Raw genomic sequence first — 10,677 nt, forward strand, 5'->3', positions numbered from 1 at the left:
ATTTTAATCACGTCATTTCCTTATACCTGGTTTATTATGGAAAAATGAGTTTAGAATTTAAGTGTTGTTTTAAGCTGTCAGTGGTAAACAAGGATTTTCAATTTGAGAAAAGCAGAGGACTACAAAATTGTGATATGCACAGAGCATACCTGAGTACCATCAAATATAACAGGTCATTTTATGATTTGTACCTTGGTAGAATTATTGTGTCTAAGATCTGTTGTCTAGCAATAAGAATGTTTGAGTTCTACATCTTCAGTGTAAGAATAGGACCTGATCTCATGATTTTGTTTGTGTTTATGTAGTTAATTTAGGGCTGACAGCAGACTCCTACTGGCATTTGGAAAAGAATAGAGACATTGTATGTCAGATGTTTGAATTATAACTGTTTGAAAATGTGGGCAGGGTTGAAAAATGTGTATGAATATGACAATAAAATATTAAGCATCTCCATGAAACCATAATATGTGCAAAGTTTTTGTACAATGTAGAATTAATGGGGAAGTTTTAAATTAGCAGGAAGATTGGAATTTCTACATGATTGGTAGGTGCAATGTGATAAACCACCGCCTACAAGGAAAATAAAAGAAAGTTGAAGAGCCATGATTTATTTTAAAATAGGTTTTATTTATCCCTGCAGCGTGGAGTCATGAAACGACTTGGTGGAGAATAAAATTTTACAAATATCTATTTCTTAGCACTTGCTTGTTAAGAAATAATGACTGTGCAGAGAAAAGGACTTTACTTTCTGAAATGTAAACAGAAAAAATATGATCCAAAGTCTGTGTAAAAGTTGCCTCTCAGACACTGTTGGTGGAATAGGACCTGAAAACTTTCCATTAAAGACCCTGTCTCCACTGGACTCTGAGAATATTAAAGTAAACATTTTTTTAAAGAAAGTAACCTCTTGGTTTCTGGTACCTAAAACTAGAAGGAATACATTATCTTAGCCGTCATAGTAGAAAATAAAATAATATGTGAAGGGAGATGTAACTAATCAGGCCAGGAATATAGCTCAGTGGCTGCAGCACAGTGCCAGTCTGGCCAATGCAAGGTCCTGAGTTTGATTTCAGTTTGTTTGTTTGTTTGTTTGTTTAAAGATGCAATAGATCAAGGGCATTTTGTACACTTACCTAGTGTAAGAACCCAAAAGAAGAAATAAAACCTGAACGGTATAATAGATATAATAACTGATAAAAATCTTAATCTACATTACAATAACTAAAAAATTATCAATACATCTATACAATTAGCATGGTTTGGGGGTTTTGTAAGGTGAGCAATATAAACAGGATACATTTTATAAGATTATTTATGATGCATCACCCAAAGAATCATATACAATGAATGGAAGAAATTTATCCACACACTAAGGGCTAAAGAATCCAGATGAGAGTCTGGACGCCACAAAAATGTCTGCAGTGAGTCCAGCTGATGACCTAAAGCTCATGACAATGCCTCCTAGATGTCGTACTGGAGTCCTAGAACCATGACAATGTCTCATGTAGGCCTACTTCATGGATCTGTGGTGGGAAGGCCTAAAGGTCACTGGTGGAAGCTAGAAAGTCTATGCCAGCTGGATGAAGACCTGTGTTAGCAGGCTCAGGAATATCAACTGGAGTCAGGAGGAAATGTACAATATAAGCACCAGAGTTCTTCTGAAAAGTACCAAAGCCATGGTCAGCAGCAGTGAGGACTCAAGCTGCTCTGAAGGAGAGGAAAGCTTTCCATCAGGAAAGCCAACATGACAAGCTTCTCCACAAGCTTAGGGGTGTGCATCCTCTTCCCCTCTGAAGCCAGGAAGTGGTGCTCAAGGTGAGGATCAGAGCTCCCCTCAAATGAAATGTAGTCATTCTCAGTGACAACAAGATCTTGAGCATCTCCTGAGAACAACCAAGTTCAACAGGAAAGGCATGGCAAGGTGCCCCAGTAAAATAACCCAAGAGAACCAACAGCTGTAACAACTTTCAGAACAGCCTCTCAAACAGCTTCTCCAGTTCTGCTTCTTTTGCTGCTGACAACAATCTTCGGGGGGCCCTCCCACACCCAGCATCATGCTAGTTTAGTTGTACTAAGTTGACCTCCAGTTGCCAATCCATCACACCAATGAAACACTTCTCATACCACAGCATTCAGCAGTAAACTGTATCATTTTATGGAACAGCAATCATATGGTATGGAACTACAGAAGCTACACATGATGAAGTATATCTTCTCTTGTTTCTTCAATATAAGTATAAAAGACTTTGAAGCTTTTAATTCAGAATAGTGTCTTTCACTGGAGTGATGTAGTAATGTATGATGCCTAAATGGCAGATTCTTGTGTTTACAATCTGAGCTAGTCTTCTGTCTACAGAAGTGTTAATATTAATATTTTCATTTTTGTAACTGCATACTTGCAATTTATATATTTATATTCTGCTTGAAAAACATTTAAAAATATTTATTTTAGGAAAAAAATTATAGCAAGTAATGATCTAAATTTTCTCACACTTATTTTTTATTATTATTATTTTTTATTTTTTTAAACATTTATTTATTGTGTGTGTGTGTGTGTGTGTGTGTGTGTGTGTGTGTGGCCAGCTCAGCCCACCAGGGGGCAGGGTTGGCTGACATGTGGTGCTGGGGGATCGAGTCCCTGTGCTTTGCCAAGCTTGTTCCAAGTAGGTGCTTTAGACCACTGAGCCATCTCTCCAGCCCGTCTCACACTTATTGTTGTAACTGTCTTATTCTGATTTTGCTGGTGTGGGAACGTCCAATAATTTGAGTGTACTAAAAGCATTGTATTAAAGATCATACTCATTTGCATTTTCAAATTGGATAAAATACTAATATTGCATCTTTTTTATTCTCTTTAATATTTCATTGTAATTCTTAGCAGTTCATCTAAACACAAATATTTCATCTTAGCAGAGTTAGAATGGTTGTCATCAAGAACACAAAGAATGACATTGAGGAACCTATTTACAATGCTGGCAGGGATGGAAGTTAGTACTACCATGATAGAAATCAGCGTGGAGGTGCCACCAAATACTAAGTGCAGAAATTCCATTTAACCCAACTGTACCTTTCCTATGTATATTACTGGAAGAACTAGATACATCATGCCATAGGAATAAATGCCAAAACGTGTTAATAGCCCCCCATTTTAGTATAGCTAAGCTATGGAAACATACTAAATATCCAACAGCATGAAAAAGATAAAGAAAATATAAATATAAAACTATTATTCAATCATATAAAAATCATATAAAGAATAAAGGAATAGAGAAATGGTAGAAAATACAAAGGCATATTTCTTAGAGAATCTGAAAAAGGAAGGAGAAGTCAGGAAAATGAAGATAAGTGAACAAAATGTTTAAGAAATTATTTCTACTATACCAAATCCCCAGAAAAACAACTATTATGTGTCACAAATATACATTACAGCTTTATAGCTAAGCAATAATGCAAAACATGTCTACAAGAAACACAAAGGCACTCTAGTAAGAAAAGATCTAAACTTTAGAATAAAATTGTAGCTTGTAGAAAATAAAAATATAGAAGTGAAAACAGAACTCTTAGATATCCTCTCATCTGTTTGTTGGTATATATTCTGCTTACATCCACTTCCAATTAAGGCCCATGGGGCTGGGAACTGTGAATTTAGAGATAGTCATTGTGTTGTTTAGTGATGTGACTTGACCCAGGTAATTCAGTAGTCATCTTCATAATTATCCTATGGTGCATAAGATGCTGACCTAGCGCAGTGAGAAGGAAGGACATTGCTGGCCTTGGAAAAGCAGGATCCTGTTATAAGACCATGATTGCACTTGATATTCCTCAGTATATACTAATCCTTCACATCTTTAACTCAAGGATCATTTTCTCCATAAAAATACAGAAGAATTTTATTTGAAAATAACTAGAGTGTGGAAATAAAGAACATAACAGAAAGACATGAGTAAAGACAATTTGATAGATTAAAGATCAGATTACAATTAACCAACACATTATAGTTAGTGTTGAGACATTAGATATATCTTCACAGTTTAAAAACTTCTATAATATTTTTAGCACTCAAGAATTCTAGATTAGTATTTCTTAAGTATTTCTCTATGCAGTCATTCAATAAATTTCTTGTAACTAAACTGTAGCTTTTAATCTCTTCCTTGGTATCTAACAAAATATGCCTAAGATGCAAAACATAAGAGTACTGGAAAAGTCAATATATATATACTCAGCATTAGAAGATACACAAGTTACAACAAAAATAATAATCTAATTTTTCTATTACAAATGCAAATTTAGACAAGCACACAATATTTTCAGTTTTAAATCATCAAAAATATACAACAATGGAATAATAAATGTAAGTGGGTATGTGATTAGATGGACACCTTTTAAATTATTTAAATTATAAGTAACTAGATTAATAATTTAGTTGACGTAGAAATTAAACATCTGCAGGTGGACATATGGTTGTACACTTGAAGTCCTTCTAGAGACCGATCATTTATGACTCAGCCCAGTGCCGGTAATAGCACTATGAGGACCACAGTGGGAGTTTCATTTATATAATTTGGTGAAAACATTTAGAGTTAGCTATAATAATTTTAAACATATTACCAAGAAATATAACAGAGTTAAGTTCTTCAAAATTGTTATAATCTGTAAAAATAAGAATTCTAGACAAAATATTAGAATCAACTTTTCTAGAGCTGTTTAAGTTAATTGAATACCTAATAACAACTGGAGATCTACTATGAAATATAAATGAATAAATTTTATTTAAATAACACATTGCAACTCATACAAAAAAATAGGAAAGTGAGCCCATACACAGGTAACACAAAGTTGTCCATAAAATATTTCCAAGGAAACCCAGGTGTTGAACTTACTGGACAAAACTTTAATCAATTATTTCAATTATGTTTCTGAGGAGATGAGTGCATATAAGGAATCGAATGAATGTATAATAATGATGGTTCACCAAATAGAAAATATTGCAAGAGATAGACATTAAAACATAAAAGAACAAGAAAGGGTTAAAAGTACAACGAATACATTTTGTAAAACATCATAAGGTGTCTCAGTAATGAATCTATGCAGGTGAAAGGCGTCTGCTAGGCACTGGGGTGATGGCTCAATAGAATAAGCAGTTGTGCATGGTCCTGACATCAGTGGCCAGTTACTCCAAAAAGACCATAAAAAAGAAGAGAAACAAAAATGGATGGAGACCCCCTAAATGAGGAAAGTTATCAAGTATCGCCTGACGCCCTGCAGACTGCAGAAACAGGAGGATCACTGCAAGGGGCGCCACAAGGTGTCCAAGCACGTGCACAACCTCAGCACCGGGCTCTTCGGCATCCACATCAAGGACAGCGGGCCCCTGGAGTCCGAGGCCACGGCGATGGGCGTCCTGAGCCAAATCTTTGATATGCAGTTTTAAAAAATGGGTCACATGGAAGGCTGAGGCCTGGTCAGCGTGTCCCCAGGTGCCCGGCTACACCGTGATAGAAAGCATAATATCTAGGAATTTGATAAAATCAAAGTGTTCCTCATGAAGTACACATACTAGCATTGTCAAAACACGGAACATTGAGGGAAAATCTGGAAACGTCAATAGTAGAAAGACAGAAAATTATTCTTAATAAGAATAAAAACTGATTTTGCACTACAACTATGGAAGCTAGAAAATTGAATGATATATTCATATCAATGTAATAAAGAGAATATTTGTTAACCACAAATTCTAAATTTCTAATAGTAAAATTTTTAAATGAAGGAGAAATGAAGAAATAGTTGAGAAAATTAGTTATTAAATGCTAAGTTGAAAATAAAAGGGCAATAGAAAATAGCTTGAATAAAGAATAAGGTAAAGGTAACTATTCAAATAGAAGTGCGACTTGTTTTTTGTTTGTAAGTTTATCTAATCAGATATAAAATGGATAAAACAATAATTAGAAATATGTGTTTATGTGCTATGCTCATATATGAAACTAAACATGCAAAGAGAGAGCTGGGAATGCAGCTATATAAAAATAAACTTAGAATTCATGTAAACTAGATTGTGATTATCATTATTAACAAACCAAAATTTTGAAATAAATTTTACAAAGAAAATATACCAAACTAAAGTAGACAAAATGATAATTTCATTAAAATAATATACTAGAAAATGTCTATTTACCTAAAATAAAAGTACAAGTATCTATAGAGAAAACATATGTAAAGAAACAAAATAGGACTTTGGTAAACAAGAGCAGCCTTCCTGTTCCCTCCATGTGTACTGGGAACTTTCTCCACAAGGTACCATATGGCAGGCAGCAAAAAATCATTAATTTTTAATGTATAAACCATTACAAGTGTTTTTCCCACAATGATACAAAAATGAAAATAACAAAAGAAAGTTTGGAAAATTCAAAACAATATGGAAATTAAATAGCACAATGATATTAGTCACAAATGGACTCACTAAGTTATCAGAAAGCAAGTTATATGAAGACAAAACTACAGAATTTCAATGTTTGAGTGATACGGTGAGATGATCCCTTAAAAGGAAACTCTATGGTTACAAACATTTGCACTAAAACATTACTCTGAAATGAATTCTACCTTTTAAATGAAAGTATTTTAAAAATATGCAAGCTAAATGCAAGATAAAATTATTTGATCTTGGTCCAAAAGAAAATGAATGCAATAACAAACAAACAAACAGAAATAAGAAAATCAGCGACTGGGGTTAATCCTTGGTGAGCAGTGCCAGCCCCATGCCCAGGGCACTCTGAGATGTTGATTGACACAGGGCATGATGACACACACCTATAATCCCAGCTCTTGGGAGGCTGAACACAGGTGGATCACTATGAGTGTCATCTACGTAGTGAGACCCTGTAGACCCTGTAGGCCCTGTATTAAAATACAAAAAAAAAGAAAAAGAAAAAGAAAGAAATATACTACATGAATGCATTAGACAATATAATTAAAAATGAAAAATAGCCACAAATCTGCCTTATTTTTCAGAAAACATCAAAATAATTGAGCAAGTTTTCAATTCAAGGAGTTAGTGAGAAAAGATGCAATTTTGAAACTAAGGAATAAAAAAGAAAAAGTTATTGTGATAGAAGGAATTAATAACCACTGAGAAATACAGAAGTCTACTAAGGAAAGTTATACACATTTTAGTCCAAACAAATTAGACAACCTAAATAAATGTGCAAATTCTTAGGGAAACATCCACTGCCAATCTCAAAATGAATACATAATATAAACTGAATTACAAAAGATAAAGAGATGGAATTTGTAATTAGGTAATATTTCTTACCAAGAAACAAAATCCAAGACCAAATGTCTTTTCTGGTGAATTCTACAAAACATTTACTAAACATTAACCTTCATCCTTAAAAAACCCTATAAAGAAATAGCCTTTCATGTCACAGGTGTTTCTCCATTACTCTGAGGAAGAGGTGCAAGCTTCAAACAAGCCATTGAAAGTGCTCAATGTCCTTAATCTTTACAAATCAACAATCACAAAACAAAAACACACATTCACCAAATATTGTATTATAACATACTTTTCTTAATGTAACCTGGAAATCATCAGAACATCATTGAAGAATGTTGTCACAGTATAAAAATCATGTAAAAATAGTAAAATGATTCTGTGAAGCTATTTTTATTATTATGCCTACAATAAAATCAAAACTTAGAAGAAAACTAAGTACAATTCAAATAATATTATATTGATATTCACAAAAATATACATACATTTACATTATAAAAATATTTCTAATGTTAAGGAATTGATGAAGATTTTTATTTTTTTTAATTCTGTCATTGAATCATTCATGTTTTATTTCATTGTTTAAACATTCTACTAGGACCAGGGAGATGGCTCAATGGAATAAGCGCTTGCCTGGAAAGTGCAAGTGCCTGAGTTCAAACTCCGGTTCCAGAAGAAAAAAGAAAATTCTACTGAGCAATGGCCATTGTATAGTGTACAAAATCATTTCTTTACTTTTGCAGGGTAAAATGTACATTATTTATTACTCTTCCTGTGTATGCATGTGCTCCATAACTTCAAATAAATTAATAATGGATATTGATATAGATAATATAGACACGAATAAATATATATGATGTCTGTAAGTTAAAATATTTTGAGGAAAACAAAATTCTCTGAAGAAGGTCTGTTATTAAAAAAGAATGTCTTTTAAATAAATGAAAAGTGGTACAAAACTTCATAAATTGAAATAGAGGAGCAAAGTCAGTCAAGGAATCAACAGCAATCGTAGGTGCAAAGAGAGAAAATGTGTCTAACGAATCCAGGTAATTTTGTAGAATTTTTTATCTGAGTTAGGGTCTCACGTTGAAGTTGTTCTAGCATTAAAGTCATGATGAAGCCCAGGCTGGCTTCCATTGTATGGAAATCCTCCTGCCTCAACCTCCCAAGTGTATATACAACCACACCTCGCTACAATCAAAACCTTTATAAAACATTTTATTGATTTCTAAATCTTGAAGAACTTTGAAGTTTTTTTTATTTTATGTATTTGTTACAGGGTATCTACACAGCTCAAACGTATAGTGATCCTCCTGTTTTTAGCTTCACCAGTGCTGAGATTACAGGCCTGCACCACTAAGCCAGGTGTCTGTGGCCCCCTAAGGGTGCACAGGGGCAGGCCTGGCAGGGTGTGTGGTGCCAGGGATCTAATCCAGCTTCTTCTGATTGCCTCAGCAAGTGCTTAGTCCACTCAGCTAGCTCGTCAGCTCAAACTTATGGCTTTATTAATGTTTTATATATTCTGTTTATGCACACAAAAATATTGGTATAACACTTTTTTTTCAATCTCAAATATGAGTAATATGTGAATGTCTAGTTTTTTTTCCATAATTTTATTGATAAACAAATAGCAATCAGACAATTTCAAATCAAATTGGTAGGACAGTTTCAATAATTAACACATTGCATAAATTCTTCCTAGTGGTTAATTGCTGTACAAGATGCGGACCTGATATCCTATTTACAAACACCATTAGAACAAATAATTCCATTCATTAAGAGAATGTAACTATATATCTACCCTAACCAGTTTGAATGCACAGATACAAAATGGAAATTTATCCGTACACCTTTTTTTTGTTAAGTTCCGTTATTTGAATATTATAGGTGTGTAAGCTTAATAGCCTAAGTTGTATGGTAATAACAATAAGCTTGTCTTCTGGATGGTTAACAACCTAAGTTTGCAGACCAAAATTAGAGAAAAAGGAGGGCTGCAAGGAAAGCCAACATTTTGGCCCTAGCCTTCTAAGGTCCATTAAGTCTCAGGACATATGAGAACTTGTACTGTAACGTCATGTAACTCGGTAGTGTCCCACATTTTCTAATCAAGGAGATTATGGGGCCAAAGAGGAAAGTGATCCATGATGTAGAGTGTGCCTGAGGAGAGTCACATGGAGGGAACACATTCTCTCAGGCTTTCACAGAGAGCACACTGACCAAGCAATGGCCGTGACTCATCCACATGGCTGAGAGTGAATGTCTAGTATTAACTAAAACTATTTTCTTATAATCTTACTAGCATAGATACAGTGTATGCTTAAAATGTTTATAGTTTTTAAGACATGGTATTTTGACTTACCATTATGAGTGATGTTTGAAAATCAGTGCTGCTGATGTGGCTGATAATAAATATTTCATCCTGGGCTCTTTTTTATTCTGGAAGTGTTTCTGTCTGTGTGACTACTTACACCTCAAATTCTCCACTTCTTTTCTCCTTCTGAATTATTGCTAAGCATTTATTTATACATTAATCTGTACAGGAATTTATTTTTCTTATCCATGACTGAATGTATCCCACACATACAATATTTAACTAAACACTTTATAACTAGTTCAAAACAGTTCATTAGAATGTTTTCATGCTAACATAATCAGGAACAAAAATACAAGTATGGTCAACAAGAGTTTTTCTGTATTGGCTGGAAGAGAATTCAGATAATCCCAACAATTTTAAAACTTGTTCTTAGTTTTTGTGAAAATTAAAGCATAAAATTTTTTAAAAATCACACAAAGCTAACAGACCATGTGATTGTGGGACTCACTTTGAAAAAATGAAGCTTAACTATCATATATTATTGTAAGATGTTGCTAATTTTCCCTTTATTCATTTGCTTCTAACTTTATTGTTTTTGAATAATAATTATTGTGTATATTTGAGGTTCATAACATTATGGGATCTTTATATGTATAAATATAGAGATAGATAACAAAAGAGTTAATACTGTAAATATAATTGAAATCTATCCTCTCATAGTTATTTCTTTCAAAAGTAGCTAATATTTACTTGTTTTACACAAATCCAAAATTTTAAAATATTTTTGATTATGTATTTGTATTTATACTTATGAAACATAAGAAACTCGGTGTTCTAAACAATGTTTCTGAAAGCAGGGTGAAAAGCTTCATTATAGCATAGCACTAGTTATTAAGTGGTGTAATTCCTTCTGTTTTCCTTATGGCCTTAAAACAAACTCCAGCAGGTGCTTAGACCACTGAGCTGTCTCCCCAGCCTTCTCTTCTGGAGGTTTAACAACTTAAGTTTGTAGACCAAAAAATTAGAGGAAAAGAAGGGCTACAAGGATAACCAACATATTGGCCCTAGCCCCTCAAGGTCAGTAAGGACTCAGGAAATA

The sequence above is a fragment of the Octodon degus genome, unplaced genomic scaffold (genome assembly GCF_000260255.1).
Source record: "Octodon degus isolate 3935 unplaced genomic scaffold, OctDeg1.0 scaffold00172, whole genome shotgun sequence".
Taxonomy (NCBI): Eukaryota; Metazoa; Chordata; class Mammalia; order Rodentia; family Octodontidae; genus Octodon; species Octodon degus.